The 23128-nt window shown below is 34.3% G+C and overlaps 1 long non-coding RNA gene across 4 annotated transcripts in view; it reads left to right on the top strand.

Moving 5' to 3' along the window:
• The window catches only part of LOC103788544 (uncharacterized), a 165855-nt gene extending 144528 nt beyond the window's left edge, over positions 1-21327 (top strand). For 2 of the 4 annotated variants that reach the window (XR_008477130.2, XR_004735270.3), the window contains exon 4: positions 13865-17346. This is a non-coding gene — a long non-coding RNA (uncharacterized LOC103788544). Of the gene's footprint in view, positions 1-13864; positions 17347-19143 lie in introns of those variants that run through there. The other 2 variants (XR_013528266.1, XR_013528267.1) reach the window with 2 other exon arrangements.
• The last annotated feature ends 1801 nt before the right edge of the window (positions 21328-23128 follow it).

Genomic DNA, 23128 nt, shown 5'->3' with positions numbered 1-23128 from the left:
TGAAGAAGAGATATTCAGCAAAATTGAGAAAAAATTCACGATAAAAACTCTCAGAAAACTTAGAATAATTACTCAACATGATAAAGGGCTCTTATGAAAAAAACAGCAAGTATTTTATTCAATGGTGAAAGTGAAGGCTTTACCCCTAAGAGTAGGAAGCATACCAGAATGCTTGCTTTCACCACGTCTATTTAGCATGGAACTGGAAGTGCCTGCCAGAGTTATTACAAAAGAAAAAAAAGAAAGAAAAGGAAAAGCATTCATGTTGAAAAAGAAAAAGAAGAGCTGAAATGATCCCTATTTATAGATGGCATGGTCTTATACATAGAAAAATCCCAAAGAACCTAGTAGAAATCTCCAATAGCTAATAAATGAATTCAGCAAAATTATAGTATAAAACTCAATAAAGAAAAATCAGTTAAGTGTTTATATGACAATATGATGCCCAATTAAAGCGAAGATTAAGAAAGCAATTTTCCTTGCAATAGAGTCTAAAGTAATTAAATACTTAGGAATAGCTCTAAACAGGTAGGTGAAATACTTGTATGTTGAAAGCTATGGATATTGCTGAAATAAAATAAATAAGACATGAATAATAAAGACATTTGTGTTTATGGACAGGAAGACTTAATATTGTTAATGTGTTAATACCACATAAAGTGATCTGCAGATTCAATGCAATTCCTATACAAATTCTAACAGACTTTTTCATAGAAATGGGAAAGAGATTCTCAAATTCCTATGGAATTTTAAGGGGCCCCAAATACTGAACTATATAAAGAAGAAAAATAAATCTAGAGGTCTTATATTTTCTGACTTTGCAATGTACCACAAAGCTACAGTACTTAAAACAGTATGGTGTTGACATAAAGACAAACATGCGGACTAACAAAATATAATAAAAAGCGCAAAAGTAACCTTTGCATACTTAGTCAAATAATCTACAAGGATGCCAAAACCACACAGAGTGAAAGGTCAATCTTTTCAATAAATAGTGCTGAGAAAACTATATGTCCAAAAAAATGAATTTCGACCCTTACCCTTACAATATATATAAAAATTAACTCAAAATTATCAAAAACTTTAACGACTGAAATTACAAAAGTGTTAGAGGAAATAATTGGGGAAAATCTTCATGACATTGGATTTGGTAATGATTTCATTGATATGACACCAAATACATAAGTAAGAAAAAATTCACCAATGTTGAACTTCATCAAAATTAATAATTTTTGTTCATCAGAAAACAGTATCAAGAAAGTTAAAAGTGTCTGGTTGCTAGTATTTTGTTGAAGAATTTTGCATCTATGTTCATCAGGAATATTGGGCTGAAGTTTTATTTTTTCATTGTGTCTGTCAGATTTTGTTATCAGGATGATGTTGGCTTGGAAGAATCCTCCTCCTCAATTTTTTGTGAATAATTTCAGTAGGATTGGTACTTGTTCTTCTTTGTACATCGGGTAGAATTTGGCTGTAAGTCCATCTGGTCCAGGGCTGTTTTGTTCTGTAGGATTTTTTTTTTTTTTTTAATTACTGATTCAGGTTCAGAACTTGTTATTGGTCTGTTTAGGTTTCTACTTTCATCTCAGTTCAATGTTGGTAGGCTACATTTCCAAGAATTTATCCATTTTCTCTAGATTTTTGACTTTATGTGCATAAAGGTGTTTATAAATGTCTCTGAAGATCTTTTGTGTTTCTGTGGTATCAATTATAATGCGTATTTCTTTTATAAGTGAGAGTTAAACATGGGGTACACATAAAAATAAAGATGGGGAGAGTAGAGACTGGGTAATAATATAGGGAAAAAGGAGGGAGAGGAGCAAAGATGAAAAACTACCTTTGGGATCGGTATTATGATCACTATGTGGGCAATGGATTCAATCATAGTTCAAGCGTCAGCATCACACAATATACCTTTATAACAAACCTGCACATATACAGCCTGATTCTAAAATAAAAGTTGAAAAAGAAATAAAAAAGCTGCTTAGCATAAATTATTTAAATATTTTGCAGAAAGTTTATACAACTTATTTCCTACAAGTTTACTACGATTTTTTAGTCTATGATTGCTATGAATAATGGTAACTTATTTCCTACAAGTTTACCGTGATTTTTTAGAGTCTATGATTGCTATGAATAATGGTAACTTATTTCCTACAAGTTTACCGTGATTTTTTAGAGTCTATGATTGCTATGAATGATGGTAACTTATTTCCTACACGTTTACTGTGATTTTTTAGAGCCTATGAATGCTATGGATGATAGTAACTTACAAGGTGGTCACAGGAATAAAAGTGGATAAAAGGTTATGAAATTGAATATATTGGTGTGGTTTTGAGAGGTTAAGAGATGACGAGATTGATTCTGGCTTCTGCTAATGGAAAAAATGTTTTTTAGTTTGTTTATAGAGAACAAGATGAAAAAACAAAAACAAAAACAAAACGAGGATTTCCCCAACCCTGCAAAAAATTAAAAGAAAACCTGTAGAATGAGTTAAAGCATTACAAATTAAATAAATGATAAAAGATTAATATGTAGAATATATAAAATTCAACAATAATTACAACAAACAACAACAAAAGCCAAAATGATCAAAGCACTTGAGAAACATTTCTTTAAAGATACACAAATGGCCAATAAACACATGGAAAGATGCTCAACATCATTAGTTATTAGGAAAATGCAAATCAAAACCAAAATTAGACACCACTTCATAACTACTAGGAGAGCAACTACCAAAAACTGTGAAAAATACCTAGTATTGGTGAGGATGTGGAAAAATTGAAACCCTCTTGCATTGCTGGTGGGAATGTTAAATGGTGCAGCCACTGTGGAAAACAGTTCATTGCTTTCTAAAAAAGTTAAAAATAGAATAATCATATGACCCAGAAGTTTCACTACTAGGTATTTATCCAAAGTAATTGAAGAAGGGAACAGAAACCCATACACCAATGTTCTTAGCAGCATTATTCATAATAGGCAAAAGGTAGAAACAACTCAAGTGTCCATTAATAGAAAATAAATAAGCAACATGTGGTATAAAGACACAATGGAATACTATTCAGCTATAAAAAGAATTCTTTTCCTACTTTATTGAAATACAGTTTGCAGTTAAAAATGTTATGAATACACACATATATATATATATAGTGTACAACCAGAAGATTTAGTGTATGAATGTAATATATGAATACATTCAGGAATGTTCATCAAATCAACTAAACCAACATATATATAACCTCACTATATTTACTTTTTCGTTGTGAAAACAAGATTTATCTTAGTAAATTTCAAGTACACAATACTATTAACTATAGTCACATTGTTGTACATTAGATCTTTAGAACTTAATTATCTTAAATAAAACTTTTTACCCTTTGATCAGCATCTCTCCATATCCCTTTCTTCCAACCCCTGGTGAATACCATTCTAATTTTTGTTTCTACGGGTTTGACTTTTTCAGATTCCACATGAACCTATGCTGTACTTTGTCTTTCAGGCTTGTTTCATTTAGCATAATACCCTCTAGTTTTATGCCTGTTGTCATAAATGGCATGAATTTTTTCTTTCCTAAAACAGAATATTTCCTTGTGTGTATAAGTGAGTATTTATAGAAATGTGATTATTTTTGTATTTTGATTTTATAACTTGCAATTTTACTAAAGATATATTAGTTCTAACAGTTTTAAAAAATCTTTATAGTTTTCCACATATCTGATTATGTCATCAAAAAATAGAAATGATTTTACTTCTATCTTTCAGATTTGGATGCCATTTATTTGTTTTTCTTGTCTAATCATTTTGGCTAGGTCTTTCAGTGCTATTTTGAAAAAAATTGGCTAGATTGAAAATCTTAGAATTTATCTATAAAGCTATCTAGTCTTAAGTTTTTATTTGTTAGGAGATATTTGATTATTGCTTCAATCTTTTTAATTTCTTTATTTATTCTTGTTTTTTAATTTCTTCTTGATTTCATTTTATTAAGTTATATGGTTCTAGGTATTTATTCATTTATTCTAGCTTATGCAACTCATTGGCATAAGATTATTCATACTATGTCTTCATTATCATTTTTATTCCTAAGACATCCATTGTAAGATCTCTTTCATGTCTGATTTTATTATCTGAGTGGTCTCTCTTTTAGTCTAATAAAGGGCTTCTTTTTTCTATTTTCTTTTTCTATTTATTTTTTCTTTTTATTGTACTTTAGGTTCTGGGGTACATGTGCAGATCGTGCAGGATTGTTGCATAGGCACATACATGGCAATGTGGTTTGCTGCTTCCATCCCCTGTCACCTATATCTGGTGTTTCACCCCATATTATCCCTCCTGACCCTCCCCACCCACTGCTGTCCTTCTCCTAGTTCCCCCCTGGTCCCCCCCAACAGATCCGAGTGTGTGATGCTCCCCTCCCTGTGTCCATGTGTTCTCATTGTTCATCACCTGCCTATGAGTGAGAACATGCAGTGTTTGATTTTCTGTTCTTGTGTCAGTTTGCTGAGAGTGATGGTTTTCACATTCATCCATGTCCCTACAAAGGACACAAACTCATTGTTTTTATGGCTGCATAATATTCCTTGGTGTATAAGTGCCACATTTTTCCTGTCCAATCTATCATTGATGGGTATTTGGGTTGTTTCCAGGTCTTTGCTATTGTAAGCAGCTCCACAGTGAACATATGTGTGCATGTGTATTTATAACAGTGCAATTTATAATCAGTAATGGGATTACTGGGTCAAATGGAATTTCTATTTCTAGGTATTTGAGGAATTGCGACACTGTCTTCCACAATGGTTGAACAAATTTACACTCCCACCAACAGTGTAAAAGTGTTCCTATTTCTTCACATCCTCTCCAGCATCTTTTGTCTCCAGATTTTTTAATGATTGTCATTCTAACTGGCTTGAGATGGTATCCCAATGTGGTTTCGATTTGCACTTCTCTAATGACCAGGGATGATGAGGATTTTTTCATATGTTTGTTGGCTGCATAAATGTCTTCTTTTGAAAAGTGTCTGTTCATGTCCTTTGCTCACTTTTGAATGAGTTTGCTTATTTTTTTCTTGTAAATCTTAGTTTTAGTTCTTTGTAGATTCTGGATATTAGTCCCTTGTCAGATGGGTAGATTTTTTCCCATTTTGTTGGTTTCTAGTTCACTCTAATGATTGTTACTTTTGCTGTATGGAAGCTTTGGAGTTTAATTAGATCCCATTTGTCTATTTTGGCTTTTGTTGCCAATCCTTTTGGTGTTTTAGTCGTGAAGTTCTTGCCTATGCCTATGTCCTGAATAGTTTTGCCTAGGTTTTCTTCTAGGGCTTACTTTTTCTAAACTCCAACTCTGGAATTGTTTCTTCTTTGCTATTTGTATAAGCAACTTCAGCAAAGTCTCAGGATACAAAATCAATGTGCAAACATCACCAGCATTCCTATACACCAATAACAGACTTAAAGAGAGCCAAATCAAGAACGAACTGCCATTCACAATTGCTACAGAGAGAATAAAATACATAGCAATACAACTAACAAAGAATGTAAAGGAACTCCTCAAGGAGAACTACAAACCACTGCTCAATGAAATAAGAGAGGACAAAAACAGATGGAGAAACATTCCATGCTCATGGTTAGAAAGAATCAATAGCGTGAAAATGGCCATACCACCCAAAGTAATTAATAGATTCAATGCTATCCCCATCAAGCTACCAATGACCTTCTTCACAGAACTGGAAAAAACCACCTTAAACTTTGTATGGAACCAAAAGAGAGCCAGCATAGCCAAGTCAATTCTAAGCAAAAAGAACAAAGCTGGAAGCATCACACTACCTGACTTCACAATATACTACAAGGCTACAGTAATCAAAAGAGCATGGTACTGGTACCAAAACAGAGATATAGACCAATGGAACAGAACAGAGGCCTCGGAGGCAATGCCACACATCTACAACCATCTGATCTTTGATAAACCTCACAAAAACAAGCAATGGGGAAAGGATTTCCTGTTTAATAAAAGGTGCTGGGAAAACTGACTAACTATGTGCAGAAAGCAGCAACTGGATGCTTTCCTGACACCTTACACTAAAATTAACTCCAGGTGGATTAAGACTTACACATAAGACCTAATACCATAAAAACCCTAGAAGAAAACCTAGGTGAAACCATTCAGGACACAGGCATAGGCAAGAACTTCATGACTAAAACACCAAAAGCATTGGCAACACAAAATAAATATTGTATGATTCCATGTGCGTCAGGTATTGAGAATTAACAAATTCATAGAAACAGAAAGGACATTATAAATTACACTAAGGGTTGAAAGGATTATTGAGGAGAAAAAAGGAGAGTTATTGTTTAATGGGTATGGGTACACAGTTTACCTCGGGGATGATAACATGTTTGAAATGTTTGGGGACAGCCAGGTGCGGTGGCTCAAGCCTGTAATCCCAGCACTTTGGGAGGCCAAGGCGATCACGAGGTAAAGAGATCGAGACCATCCTGGTCAACATGGTGAAACCCTGTCTCTACTAAAAATACAAAAATTAGCTGGGCATGGTGGTGCATGCCTGTAATTCCAGCTACTCAGGAGGCTGAGGCAGGAGAATTGCCTGATCCCAGGAGGCAGAGGTTGCGGTGAGCCAAGATTGCACCATTGCACTCCAGCCTGGGTAATAAGAGCAAAACTCTGTCTCAAAAAAAAAAAATAAATAAAAGAAAGAAAAGAAATGTTTGGGGGCATAGATAACAGTGAGGGTTGATTGCACTGTGAATAAATTATTATTATACTTTAAGTTCTGGGGTACATGTGTAGATTATGCAGGCTTGTTATGTGGGTATACACATGCCATGGTGGTTTGCTGCATCCATCCCCCCATTATTTCCATTAGATATTTCTCCTAATGTTATCCCTCCCCAATCCCGCCACCCACTGCTATCCCTCCCTCAGGGCTCCACCCCTCAACAGGCCCCTGTATGTGATATTTCCCTCTCTGTGTCGATGTGTTCTCATTGTTCAACACCCGCATATGAAGGAGAAACTATCATTAGAGTGAACTGGCAACCAATAGAATGGGAAAAAATTTTTTGCAATCTACCCATTTGACAAAGGGCTAATATCCAGAATCTACAAAGGACTTAAACAAATTTACAAGAAGAAAACAAACAACCCCATCAAAAAGTGGGTGATGGATATGAACAGACACTTTTCAAAAGAAGACATTTATACAGCCAACAAACGTGAATAAATTTAATGCAACTAAATTGTGTATTTACAAATGGCTAAAATTACATCATGTTATACATAATTTTCCATAATTATAAAGTGATTTATCAGTTTGATAAATATTGTGAGAAAAAAATAATAGGGGGTACTCAACTTCAATGAATAATTGTAGATGGTGTCAAGGTTTATTTCTATTTTGTCCTTACCTTTAGGGATATTCAGTCAAGTGAGGAAGATAGTTATATGTTAAAATTAAAAAGGGGCTTTTTTTCCCCTGAACCTTGTTAGTTCCAGACAATTCTACTCTCATATCAATATCTCTATCTTTTCATGCTACATATTCCTTGTTTTATAGTTGAAACAAGGAAATTGGCATGTAGTATTCATTTGTGTATTCGACTCTTAAGTCAATCCCTATTTTGACTTCCTTTCCCCATTCAAATCTTGAATATACTATAGAGGAATATACTATAGAGGATCTTTAGCTTACCACATCAAATTAAAACTGATAGCACTGAAAAAAAATTAACTCCATATTGTACCCTAAGTTAAAATGTCTTATACTATCATATACATAGCTTGAAAAGTTATAGTCATACTTTAATTAGCAAGTTTTCTGTCAACTATACAATATCACTGTCGTTACTCAGAAAATGGTCTTATAGTAACAAAATCCATAATTTCATAGTAACACTTTCACTTAAGTGTGGCATTCATTTTCTCCTTCTCTAAGGAATAATATTACAGGCTTTAAAAGTTCAACATAAAACTATCTTTATGTTTTGTGAACACTGGCATAAAAACTATCCTAATACAATGCCCTGTGAATATATAATCTGTGCCTATATACTGTGCCATCACTATATGCTTATGTGTTTATAAAATCTTTTTATTTATAATGACATATTATATTCTAGAGATTACTACAGACCATGTAAGAAGATATTTTGTATGTATTACAAGCTTCAAAATAATGCAAAAGTACATTTTATTTTTTGGCAAAACACAGCATTTTTCATGGTAAAGTAAAATGTCTTATTATGCATATGTAAAAAATAGAGAAATACCCTGAATTTTTGAATAAGTAAACAAGACATATGTGCCATTGGCAAAAAGTATTCTGTTTAAGTTTTGGGTTATTATAATCAATGAATTAAAGTAATTTTTAGCTCTCATATACTGTGCCTTATTTTGATGTTCATAATATATCTTGAGGAAGGCACAATATGCTGAATGCCTACTGAGTTGCTAAGTCAAAATTAGATTTATTTCAGTTTATTGTTATTGATAATTGTATTTTTGTACAAACATTATATAACTTCTGAAATCCTGTGGGAACTCATCATACATCTGATTTGCATCTTAGTAATTTACCATCTGATATTGATAAGTGTTTTAGTTGTGAATATTTCTTTTCTGATTTTTAATGCATTCACTAGAATAGTTTTGTGTACATGGTGCTGACTACACAATAGTTAATCAATAAGTGGTTGCTGATTTAAATTCACCTTCTAACACTAAGAATACCTATAAGAAAGCTCCATTCCCCAGGCATGTAAGAAAATATCAAGGTTACATTTATTTTGAAAGTGCTAATCTGGAATTGATTTTCAGTTAATGAGGAAATACTTTATTTCTCTAGGCTTTCTAAGGTATTGGATAGTTTAAATTTGTTCAATCTACATATTTGTATGTGTATATTTTATAATGTATTTATTTTTTATAAAAATGGGCTATAGATTTTCCTACTAGGCGTAAGTTACAATAGTAAGTTTATTTTTTATTTTCACCGTTATATATCTAGCACCTATAGGAGGGCCGAGTAGACGTTCAGTAATATTAGCAAAATGAAAGTCTTAAGAATACATATTAAGAGTATAATTTCATGCTTTCTGTTTTAAAAACATCAAAAATATATTTCATAACATTCAAATAACTTCACTATGATATGTGGACATCCAGACAAATTTATGCACGCGCGCACACACACACACACACACACGCACGCATGCACATGAACAATTTTAAATAAAGAAAAAAAATTAGTGTCATATATCCTTAAGTAAATATGTAATTAGTCGAGGCTTCAATCAAAATTCCAATGCAATTCTTTCAGGAATTGACCACATTTTTGTAAAGCTCAAGGGGAATTTTCTAGCTCAAGATCACTCTTTAAATTCATTTACCTTTCCTTTCATCTTAGATCTCATTAAAATAATATAATAACAATTTAAAGAATAAGCATAAAAACATAGAAACATTGGAAGGATAAGAATAAACTAGAAGAAGAATGGAATACTGAAGAATTTCAGATAAATATGAATTGCATAAATTAATAATGAAACTCATTAGAACTGAGGAATTAATTCTATATAGGCAAAAAGGCAGACATCTAAAACAACTAAAATATTCCAAAATAACTTTGGAATCACAAGATCAAGTATCAGAGAAGGACTGAGTGATTTGTCAAAGATGAGATTAGACCAACCATTGCCTAACAATCTGAGATAATGACTTAGGTAATGTTCAGCAGGTAACTAGAATAGTATGGTGGTGGTTAAAAGCACTGACTTGGGAGTCAAATTATCGGATTAAGTACTACATCTTCCACTTGTTATCTGTGTAAACTTGAGCAAATTGTATGATATAGCAAATTTTAATGTATCCATTGGTATATAAGGGATAATAATTGTTCATATGGAATTGTGAATATTAAAAATATTAATAAATGGGAAGTACTTAGAATGATACCTGAATATATTAAGTGCAGTATTAGTGTTTGTTCTTGTTTTTATTTTAATGGGATTTGAGTTTAAACTACAATCATGGCTCTCTGCAGCAAGAATTTTAACATAAGATACACCTAGATGGATCACTTGGGAAAGAAAACACAATAGAATAACAAGTAATTTAGGACTGCCAAGAGGGAAAGGATCTCAATCACCCAGAATTTAAAAAAACACCTGCATGCCTTGCCCCAGTTGCACGATGTGCACCCTAATTATTAGGAACAAGGTTTCTGCAGCAAACACTTGAACTTCACTAAATGGTGAATAAAAATTCCTCCTCATTCAAATTCTCATCCACACATTTTAGGGATAAATATTATTCTGCTTATATGACAAAGTATATTTGTAATAAACAAAAATAAGCATTTTACTCTGCCTAGCACAAAAAAACTGAAATAGCAAACATGGTAAAGAGAAAATTAACCCATCCAAATAAATAAAAATAAAACAGAATTATCTTAATAAATTATTGTGAAAAAAACCCACCAAATACTATTTTTAGAAAAAAGTCAATAGCAAATTTGACCCAATCAATGTTAAAATACATGAGATAAAGAAATATCTTAATTATTTTTTATAATGACCAGAGAAAAAAGAAACAGAAAATGGCTAGTTCAAGAATTCCAACTATTCTTTAATATAAACACAAAATAATATAATTGAGAGAATGGGCAGAGAAAATCATCAGTCTAACAGAAGGACATTTTCCATAATAAAATCTCCAGTCTTTGGAAAAAAGTTATTGTTTGACATTCAGGATTAATGAAATAAAAAAATTCTCCAAGAAGTCATATCCTAGTAATAGCAAAACTAAGAATTTGAAAAAACAAACATCAAAAGCTTTTTCAGGAAAGGGGCGTATTTACTCTCTAAAGGCAATGGTCAGTAAACTACAACTACAGACAACAGGCTGTATATTTGTGTAAATAAAATTTCACTAGGACACAGACACACCCATGAATTTGCTTACTGTCTATGGCTATTTTTGCATGGCAAAGGCAGAATTGACAACTTGTAACAGGGTCCATTCAACCACCCCCTAAAAATTCAAACATAGCGGATTTGCTACCTGGCTCTGAAGGAAAGTTTACCCACAGGGTTCTGAGGAAAGATAAATTAGGTGAAAGAAGATAATGAAGGAAGGTAATGAATGAAAGGAAGGCCTTTCAAGTTCTACAGAAGGCTTTGAAACTAGGGCTAAATAAACACAACATAAGTTGGAGATACATAAAGAAAAATTGACAAAGCCACAGTAAATTTGAGTGATACTAATAGATAACTCCCTGAAACTAAAGGAAAGCAGGGAAAATAGGTCAGTCTTCTCTATTAGATTCACTTCTGACACATGCCTTTGGTATGATGGTCTCTGATTACTCCTTGCAAACTACTGATATTTTGAGAATGAAATATTGTGAAGGACTTCAGCCATCTGATCCAAGTCTATTAATTCACTCTCCTTTTTTCTTAATCCCTATTTCTGGGGGCATCTGAATTTTTCTTTTGTCTCTACTGTTATGTTTGGCAAACTTCGCCAAATGACTGGATTTCTATGAGTGTCTCATGATTATTTTACCACTACATATATATAATCTATTCTGCTCGCCCAGGAACAGATTTCCTTTGTTTCTTAAATATTATTTGGACACAAGTGGGTTGGAAATACCTATAATATTCTAAGAAATCACCCTTAGTTTGTTCTTGAGAAAATAATATTATTCTGTTTCAATTTTCTGGGTCTCTGCTCTTTTTCCTTGCCGTCCCTTCTCTACTCAGCCTTGTCCCTCAATGACACTCAGCACACTAAGAGGCAGATGTCCCCACATATTGTGATCTCGTCAGTCATCTCTGGGTGCCAATCTTAACAGAAGTATATGGGGGAAAGGCAGGGAGGCACCATGCATTTACTGATTAACTATGCTTTTTTAATAAAAACCTAACCCTTGGAAAGCTTAACTTATATCATTAAAAATCAATTAAATGAACTTTCGAGTTGTAAAATTTAATTTTCTCTTACTATGTAGCGTTTCTGAAATTTTGTTTAAAAAAAATCCTATATAAAAATTGAGTCTATTAGATTGAAAGCTGGCTTCGAGACTATAAAGAAAACATAATAATAAATTTAAAGTTTTAAGTTATAGGTCTAGCAAATCTGTGGTCTGTTTTTCCTTGGCCTCTTCATTAATATTGTACTGTATGAAATTTGAAGTGCTTTATCACATACCATAGGCAACATTGAAATAGGAGGTGTTTCAAGCAGTGTAAATGAGAGGAAAATAGTTAGAGAACATTAAGTGTAAGAAAAAATGGCTAAATTGTTTCTAACTTATCAAATGGAGTAAAGGACCATTAACTATTGTTTTGAAAAGGTAATAAAAGTAAGCTCCACTGAAAACCTTGGGTTTACCCATGGCTTGCAGATATGTGATGTATGAGATTTATTATAATTAGAGCAATAAGGTTATTTTCTTATAATATGGAATACATGCTGGATCTTATCTATTATATGGCTTATCCTATCTATTTCTTATAACCCCAGGTAAAACCTTTTTTAATCTCTATTTTTCCAATAAGTTCAAACAACTAGATAAAGATAAAACCAGAAACTGAATTTTAATGGTCTGAATCCAGAGCCCACCTTTTTAACCAGTATTTATATACCTACTATTAGCTCATATTATATGCATCACAGTTAATCCTTCTATGAAGGTAAACAAGTTTCACACCTAATTTGCTGCAATAAGTTATAGGTGTTGTTATGGACTGAAACTTTTTGTCTCCCTAAAACGCATACATGAAATTCCAGCTCCATTTTGATGAAATTAGGAGGTGAAACTTTTTACCAATAATTAGTTCATGAGGATGGATCCCTTATGAACAGGATTATAAAAGGGACCCCAAGTGCCAGGCATGGTAGCTTGTGCCTATAATCTCAGCTCCTTGGGAGCTTAAGGTGGGAGGATCCCTTAAGCCCAGGAATTCTAGGCTGGGAAGGCAAGGCGAGTCTGTCTCAAAAAAAAGAAAAAAAAGAAAGGCTCTAGAGAGTTTTCAACCTCTCTTCTCCTCTTTTTATTATGTAAGAACTTGTAACAAGACTCCCAGGTCAGTCTGCACCTGGGAGGCCCTCACCAGAACTTGGCCAAGCTGTATACTGATCTTGGACTTTGCGTCTCCAGAACTGTGAGAAATATTAAGTTGGTACAAACATAATTGTGGTTTTTGCATCAACCTAATAAAAGAATGCAACTACTTAATATAATTCTGTTGTTTATAAGCCACTCAGTCTATGGCCCAAACTGACTAAAACAGGTGTACAAGATGTTGAACATTCAAGATAACTTGAAGGGTTTCCAGTTGTCAGACTTCCTGGAAATGCATTCTGTCAATGAGAAGTACCCCATGGGTAGCAGAGCACAGCACAGGCAGATGAACACTCCATGATCTTTACAAACAGTGAGCAGCATAGGTACTTGCTGATATTCATTAATATTCTGGGCTTGGCCAGGGAAATGCTCTATTACCTAGATAGCTACTTCAACAATTGTAATTGATGCAGAATTCACTACTGCCCATTACTCACAAGGAACTGGTGATGCCGCTGAAGGGGTTTGGGTTTCAGAGCTCTGTGGAGCATAACAAGCAGGCCAACTGTCTCATGACACACATGGCTATGAGTGGAACTTCCAAGTTTCTATCTTTAAATATTGTTGTGGACTGAAAATCGTGGAAGTCCCTCCCTCTTCTTGATTCTGGGTGAATTTTTGTAACTGTTTCATCAATAGAATAAAACAGAAGTGATGCCTAGTTTCTAAGCCCAGGTAATAAAAAACTAGCAGCTTATATGTTCCTGTCTCTTGGAATACTAGCTCTTGGAACCCAGTCATCATTCTGAGAGAAGCCACAGGATCTCTATGAAGTTGCCTACATGAATATAAACTAAGGCCCCGGGCTGACAGCACCTGGACGAGCTTCCAGCCGGCATCCAACATCAAGGTGTCAGCATGTAAATGGTCTTTCTTGAAAATAGATCCTTTAGCTGCACTCAGGCTATTGAAACTGATACCACTGGAGTGGGGGTTGGGGGGAAATAAGCCATTCTTGCTGAACCCTACCCAAATTGCAAGTTTGTGAGAAAACTAAATTAATATTATTGTTTTATGTTGAAAAATTTAAGGGTGGTTTGTTATGTAGCAATAGATAACTGGAACTAATAGTGCTGTTTAAACTTGCTCCATAGCTAATTGCTCAGAAAGTATACAAAACTTTGCAAATAAAGGCTTCATCTTACTGTAAAATCAATTATATAAAAAATTCAGTTATATTTAAAATACATTCACAATAAAGGCTTCATCTTACTGTGAAATCATTTATATGAAAAATTCAGTTATGTTTAAAATACAGTAACATTATACCAATACATTGAATATTATATTCATTAATAAAAGAAGAGTTATTCAACTCTAAATACAATTCAGTTGAACAATTTTGCATTGTTCTAAAATCATATATGTGTGTGTGTGTGTGTGTTTATATTTTGAGATGCAGTCTCACTGTCACCAGGCTGGCATTCAGTGTCCTGGTTTTGGCTCAGTGCAACCTCCACAACCCAGGTTCAAGTGATTCTCATGCCTTAGCCTCCAGAGTAGCTGGGATGACAGGCACATACCACCATGCCCAGCTAATTTTTATATTTTTAGTAGAGACAGGGTTTCACCATGTTGGCCAGGATGGTCTCAATCTCTTTGACCTCATGATCCCCCGGCCTAAATCTCCCTAAGGGCTGCGATTACAGGTGTGAGCCACCACACCTGACCAATGCTTTATATTTCTTTATGCACTTGTGCAAAGTTACATATTCATGACAACTAACTATTTGGAAAGATTATGAAAGTTTAAGCAAACTTATGAAACTATTTGGAAGTATTATACAAACTAATACAATATTTTGCCCAACTTGATTTGTATTTTTCTAATAAATATGTAATATAAAGATTATATTTTGCCAAGCTCCACATAAATACTCACACATTGCCTCTTATTTAATCTCACGTGCCATACATAAAAAAGTTTAAAAATCTCTAAAGTAAATAATGTTTTTCTCATTTTAAAGTTTAGAAAACACACACAGAAAATTTAAGTGCATTGCTTCAAATCACACAAACGGTAGGTTGTAAAAAGAGTTTGAACATAACCAGTCTGTTTAAATTTCAAGCCTATGTTCTTTCTAGTACATTTTCCTTTTCTGAATAATTTGGCTTTGAGAAGATCTTTTGACCTTTATGTTACAGTAATATTTAATATGAGTATACAACTGATTTTGAGACACTCATGTATCAAAATTAAAAATGATAATACATTTTATCTTGTTGAGCCTAGATTTAGTCAGTATCTTTGTAGATTTAACAATATCCTGTTCCAGACTGACCTGATACTCATTAGGCAGAGGAGGATTTGCCTCTACTTTAGTTTTGATCAAAGCCAGTCACAAACACATTCAACCCAGGGATGTAAGGTAAATCCACAAGGTAATGCCTTCGAGTTTACACTATTAAACCCTGGATCAGAAAAGCTTCTGTGTGAGCTTTGTTAACCTTAACAAATAGCATTTATTCTGAGTATGCAAAAGAAAAAAAAAGCCCTTCATGCGTATAATTCTGTTACATTCTCTACTTGCAAATTCATTATAAAAGATACTCCTGCATAACAACACAAAAATCATAGTTTATATTTTCTTGTTCTCAAAAGTATCAGCTAATTATGAGTCAGTGTAATACCTATATTAATTAAAATAAAGTTTTCATTTTCAAACATCTAATCACTTTTACAGTTTTGAAAGTGTGATATTTTTCTAGATTTATTCCCCTTCATCACTCCAATTTAGGATTACTGTTTGTTGGTAATGGTGGTAGTGTTCATGATTCATGATGACAGTTGCAGTGTGGCTGTGTATTTGTGGGTCTTTGTGTGTGTGTGTGTGTTTCTGCCTTCCAATTTAATTTACCTGTCATTTTGTTGTATCTATATTTTCTCTAAATTACAAATAAGATCTTAGAAAATAATAAGCAACAATACATATTGATGAATGATTTGCAGAAAAGCAGGGTGAAGGGTGGGGAATGTATTATGGATTAAGCCCAGAGGTTTAGATAGCTCAGCAGGAACTCATTATCAAAGTCATTACCTCTACAAGGACTGCTCTTGAGAAGAGCCAAAATCAGAGCATCTTTTGCCATCAGGTAAAAGATGAATGGTCGAGGCCTTTACTCCTCTCATTCTGACCTAACAAATCTTTTTATAAGACCAAAAAATGATGAACCTAACTTATGAAAATCCATTCTTATTGGCTCTCTCTTCTGAGGTAAAATTCTGATTACCTTCAAATATTATCATTACATAGAAATCTCCCCACCATTATCTGAGAGAGGTAAAGAGGTTTTGCACTGAGGAAACAAACAAGCAAACAAAAAAACTGTCATCATTTTTTTAAAAAAAGTATGTATTGAACTATAGTCAGGTTCAATGAGGAAATGCATTACATTGTCACTAAACTGGCCTTAGTTGGAGAAAGAATGCTGGCAGGTTAATTAAAGTTATTAGGGCTTATGGTAGGAAAATGCATGATATGTGTAAAAGATCTTTTAGGGATTGAAAACATAATATAAACTCAAACTACTCCCAAAACTTTAACAAGGCTGGATGAAATAAAAGTGATTTTATGACTTTTACAATTGACAATGGTGTCAAGCACGCTGTGAATAAATAAAACCTTTGGATGAAGTAAAGTAACTGTTGGACAAAGTATAATTGGTTACAGGTAAAGAAATACATCAACCAGGCAGATATGATAGTTTACAGGAAAATATAATGTTATGATGTAAAACATGCAAACCACAGACATTTTGCCCAGGCAATAATTAGCCTAAAATTGGGCTACTAAGGAGCTGGCTAAGCAGCAATGGTAATACCAGATACTGGAAGAATCTGGAGGTTCTGTGATCACAAACGAATTCAACTAGTGAATAATTCACAATATTTCTAAAGATGGACACCAAGAAAGTTGTTTGAGGAAGAAAAAAATGTTGTTTGGTTATTCATCATGGAAGCCAGGAACAAATAGATCTGAAATGTGTGATAATGATGATCAGGCAGAATATCTAGACTATTATGGTAGGTGCCAAGATTTGCATCTAAGACATTATCAACATAGAAACTGAGGCATCAATTATTGGATTTATTCAAAAAAGCATTATATAAATGATACACATAATGTATTAACAGTCCAAAAATGAAATAAACATTTATGAATAGACTATACAGATTTAAAATAAAATATTACCTGTTCATTGAATGCTTTCTGGATTTTACTTTCTAATTTTACACCTATCTTTCTTTTTTATGAAAACTACTATCCTATATATTTGTTTTGCACTGCATATAAATAAAATTATATAATACGTATTTTATTAACTTTCTAATAAAAATATTTTGTGAAACACTGTACGGAGATTAATCCCTGATGAAATGTGCAACTGTATTTTTTTTTTTTTTTTTTTTTTTTTTTGAGACGGAGTTTCGCTCTTGTTACCCAGGCTGGAGTGCAATGGCGCGATCTCGGCTCACCGCAATCTCCGCCTCCTGGGTTCAGGCAATTCTCCTGCCTCAGCCTCCCGAGCAGCTGGGATTACAGGCACGCGCCACCATGCCCAGCTAATTTTTTGTAATTTTAGTAGAGACGGGGTTTCACCATGTTGACCAAGATGGTCTCGATCTGTTGACCTCGTGATCCACCCGCCTCGGCCTCCCAAAGTGCTGGGATTACAGGCTTGAGCCACCGCGCCCGGCCGCAACCGTATTTTATTCATTTTGACTGCTTTGCATTTGGTTCAGTCCACATACAATGTACCCATCTGTTTTACTGGCAATGATACTTTTTCTAGATTTTCAAAATGACAAAGTAGCAATGAACATTGCAACTTCTAAATTTTTGGACCTGTCTCCTGGTTCACATGTGTTAAGAGTTTCTTCAGAGTGTGTACCTTAAAATGGAATTATTGGATCATTTTATCTTCTCATGTAAAAATTTATTACAAATTGTCAAAAGATTTTCAAAAATAATAGTGCCAAGTTTCATTTAAAAAGTCCCATGTGAAAAGACCTAATGCATGTACATACAGCATTTGGTGTTGTCAAATCTTTTAATTTTTACTGTTCTAGAAATATTCCTTCTTCTTATTGTATATTTCTTTGTTTATTAAATGATATTTGTTATCCTTTTATAGGGCTTTTTGGCCATTATACAAAATTGACTGCTTATATATTTTACCTATTTTCTTTTCTTTTTCAACCTCTGACTCCTGGGTTAAAGTGATTCTTCTGCCTCAGCCTCCTGAGTAGCTAGGATTACAGACGCCTGCCACTACACCAGGCTAATTTTTGTATTTTTAGCAGAGATGGGGTTTCACCATCTTGGCCATACAAGTCTTGAACTCCTGACCTCGTGATTTATCCACCTCGGCCTCCCAATGTGCTAGGATCACATGCTTGAGCAACCACACCGGCCAATTATTTTGTTCATTTCTCTATAGTAATGACAATATTGTATTATTGATCTGTAGCACTTATTTGTTCATTTAACAATGTTGATCCATCGTTCAATGGGTTGTGGTTTGTCACAGTCTGTGGCTTGATATATTACACCTTCAGTGTCTTTAGTGCTTAGTGTCTTCAAATGTACAAATTTCTTTGTGTCTTTTTGAGGAAGTACTGTCTACTTCAAAGTCAGAAATAATTTCCTTGATTGGTTTATAAAAGTTATGTCATTGTTTTTAATATGTAAGTCTTCATTCTACCTTAATTTGATTTTTTTAAAATGATGTGACATAGAATCAAATTTGATTTCTATATGGATAATCAGATGTATCAGCACTACCTATTGAATCAGTCATTGTTTTCCTCTGATCGCTAAAGTCTACCAGTAGGAGTAAAATTCTGTATATGCATGAGTAAGTTTCTTTGTTCTCTACTTAGCTCCATTGATCTAATTGTTTATTCAAGTACAAAGGCTAAAATTACTATGACATTGTTGTAAGTATTAATATCAAATATTGTAATTCCTCTTCTTCCTTTTTTTTTTTTTTTGAGACAGATACTTCCTCTGTCACCCAGGATGAAGTGCAGTAGTGCAGCCTTGGCTCACTTCAACTTCTGCCACCAGGTTCAAGCGATTCTCCTGCCTCAGCCTCCCAAGTAGCTGGGGTTACAGACATGCATCACCATGCCTGGTTAATTTTTGTATTTTTAGAAAAGATGAGGTTTTACCATTTTAGCCAGGCTTGAACTCCTGACCTTAAGGGATCCACCTGCCTCAGCTTCTAGTGGCCACTTCTTGTGCAAACCTCTTCTCTTGCAATTAATATTGAAATTACTCATTTATTCACATTTTTTCCAAATGCAATGTGAAAATATTAAGGACAAGAATCCTATCTTATATTTTAATTTTTTATTATGATTACCTAGAATACTGCCTCATCTATGATGCATTTATTAATTGGAAAGATGCCTAAAAAGGTATCCACAGCAACTATCATAATTAGAATGTCTACTTTTATCTGTGAAGCTTGGGATGATATTTATGTCTATTTATGGCAAAATGTTATTCCCTAATGAAAAGGAACCTGTATATATTCAGTTCACCAGAGGCAGAAGGCAGCTCTGTTAGCTAACATATTAAAAGACATCCAATAATAGAAATCACTCACAGAAACTTAATACCAAGTTGACGGATAAGACAAAGTGACTCCATCTGAAGAACCACCATGATGATGAAGACTAATGAGAGACAGTTTGAGCAGTCAGAAATTAAGCTTAAGTAAACAAAAAGAAAAATTATATCTATGTTATAGTTGCCAGATTGAACAACTAAAATAAAATACAGAATACCCAGTTAAATTTGAATTTCAGACATGCAATGAATAATTTTTTTTTTTCTTTTGGGACAGTCTTGCTCTTTCACTCAGACTGGTGTACAGTGGCTCGATCTCAGCTCACTGCAACCTCCGCCTCCCAGGTTTAAGAAATTCTTGTGCCTTAGCCTCCCAGGTAGCTGGGATTACAGGCGTGCACCAGCATGCCCAGCTACTTTTTGTATTTTTAGTAGAGACGGGGTTTCACCATGTTGGCCAGGCTGCTCTCAAACTCCTGATCTCAAGTGATCCACTAGTCTCAGCTTCCCCAAGAGCCAGGATTACAGAACAATGATTAAATTTTTAGTAAAGCCATGGCCTATATATCATTTGTAACACACAAAAAAAGTTATTTTTTAAATTTGTAATTTGAATTTAACTGGGCTTTCAGGATTTCATCTGGCAATCCTAATCAGTATACTGGATCAGATTTAAATGATAATTAGGACCCAAGGAGGGCCTTTGAGATGCACTTGAAGTCTGGTTGTCAGCTACTCATTAAGATCTAACTAAAGTGTGACAAGAACCTCCCTTTCACTGTTATATTAATAATAAAAAAGAAAGACAAAAAAACCCCACCACAACTGTTGCTGAGACTCTCAACAAAACATCCAGAAGTTTCATGGGCTCTTTCATCTTGGACTTCCTACCCCTTTGGAACTCTTGTTCTCTGCATTTTGTCTGATAACTATTCTTTCATTTTTTTCCTAAATGAAGTTAAATTTTTTAAAATCATTAATAGCCATACATTTTTATCTGCATTGTTTATTTTCTGGTTGATTGGGTTGAAGGATGCAAAGTGTTGTGTCTGGATGTGTCTGTGAGGGTGTTGCCAAAGGAGATGAACATTTGAGTTAGTGGACTGGGAGATACAGACCCGCCCTCCATCTAGGTGGGTACGATCCAATCAGCTGCCACCATGGTTAGGAGATAAACCGGCACAGACACATGAAAGGACTAGACTGTCTGAGACTTTGTCTGTGCTGAATGTTTCTAGACATTGAACATCGGACTCCAAGTTCTTCAACTTTATACTGTTGGAGTTTCACCAGTGGTTTCCCAGGGGCACTGGAACCTCCAGCCAGCAGCAGACTGAAGCCTGCACTGTTGGCTTTCCTACTTTTGAGGTTTTGGGACTCAGACTGGCTTCCTTGCTCCACAGCTTGCAGACAGCCTACTGTGGGACTTCACCTTGTGATCCTGTGAGTCAATACTTCTTAATAAACTCCCCTCTTTATATACATCTATCCTTTTAATCCTGTTCCTTTATAAAGCCCTGACTAATATCATGCTTAGGGAAACAGAAGAGGTTTTAGTTTTTTAACTTTTCACATCACTGTAGAATAAACTTAAGTCCTTGTTTCAAACACACTTTGGTTATTTCATTTTCTTGCTGGACCTTCTCTTACTCTCTATTTCAAGTGACCATTTTCAGGGCCGGAGGAAAAAAAACCTTCCTTTTGTATGCAAAGGTATTTAGGGTTTTTCCATGTCCCATGTCTGGAAATATAGCAAGGGATTATCTTTTGCAATTGCAAAAACTCAGTATTGATATTAATGTTATTGTTTATAAGGACCTACTTAAACTCTTAGACAAAGAGCCTTCTTTCTACACAGTCTAGTTTGCACGGAGCTTGTAGTTTGCTTCCTCTAACAGAACCACGGGAATTTTGATAAGGCCAATAAATATTTTCTCTAAGCAGTGCCACCATTTTGTACTAACAAGTAGAACTCTTACCCTGGCCCTATGTTTTGGAACGCTTTCCTTGAAAAATAGCAAGCTTTCCTCTAGTGTCCCATATCATGAGGATATGATCTACCAGCTCTGCTAATGTCACCTAAGTGCTGACCTATGTGAGACCTGTTCTTCTTTTTCCCTTTAAGTTAATTTCCAAAACTCCCTCTCTTCCCCAAGAAGGATTAACTAGAGGCTTTGAAAATTTCCATGCCTTACACCTATGAGATTTTGCAGGGATTAGTCAGCGGTTATGCCCAATTTAGGATGTCAGCTGAGCAAGGAATTGCTGCTGCTGCTTTCTCCTTCTCCCCTAAAGTATTTTCCTGGAGTCTATAGATGTCTTAGAAGCAACTCTGCCATCAAGTTTTAGATTAAAAAAAAGTATAAAAGTTTTGAAGATTTCAAATATTCTGACAAAATGTTAATACTCAATTGTATGTGACACTATTTTGAGGATTAATCAGATGTTAGAAGAATCCGGAGTGTCTAATTAGACTTCTACTGTGTTTTAATGGATGCCAGATTTTTGGAACAAGATAGAAATTCAAACTGCGTTCACTCTTCTACACACTTTGAATATAAGAGAAAAAATAAACAGGTAAGGCCTAAGAAGGGAGTAATAAACCATTACTATCTGTGAGCTGCACATATCAAAAATATTTTTGAAGAATTTCGAAGGAAAGACAGATACTGTAATGCATTCTTCGGAATGCTGAGGATATGGAATGCATAGCTTTTAGCCAAGTGGACTTTCCAGCCTTGACCCACCCATAACAAGTCTCTGACATTACGATATTCAGAAGAGGAAGTAAAGACTAGGTCCAGGGGCCCCATCATTCATAAACTTTTTTTTCCTACATACATGCGTACATCCACATTCTACCAACAACACTCACAAAAACAGCTACAAAGGTTGCACAATTCTGGGCCATAGAAAATGTGCAGAGAGTTCCTAAGACACATTGATGCTTCATGTCTTCTAATCCAAATGACATAATGAGAGCTTTAGGTTAAGTCAAGATGTAAGATCCATCAAGAACTGACTTTGGAAGTCAATTTTAATGCCCACTGAAACAATAAAAAGCTGTACAGATACAGTATCTCTTATCCAAAATGCTTTGGGACCAGAAGTGTCTCAAACTTTGAACATTTTTTGCGGGGGTTAGAATATTTGCATATATATAATAAAATATCTTGGGGATGGAAACCAAGTCTAAAAACAAAATGTATGTTTTTCATATACTTTAAACATACAGCCTAAAGGTAATTTTATATAATATCTTAAATAATTTTGTGCATAAAACAAACTTATGACTACAGCATATCACATGAGGTCAAGTGTGGGGCCTTCCACTTGTGGCATAATGTTAGCCTTCAAAATGTTTTAGATTTTCGAGCATTTCACATTTTAAAATTTTTAGATTAGGGAT

The sequence above is a fragment of the Callithrix jacchus genome, chromosome 16 (assembly GCF_049354715.1).
Source record: "Callithrix jacchus isolate 240 chromosome 16, calJac240_pri, whole genome shotgun sequence".
Taxonomy (NCBI): Eukaryota; Metazoa; Chordata; class Mammalia; order Primates; family Cebidae; genus Callithrix; species Callithrix jacchus.
Note: the sequence above shows the minus strand (reverse complement) of the source record. Positions and strands in the feature narration are given on the sequence as shown.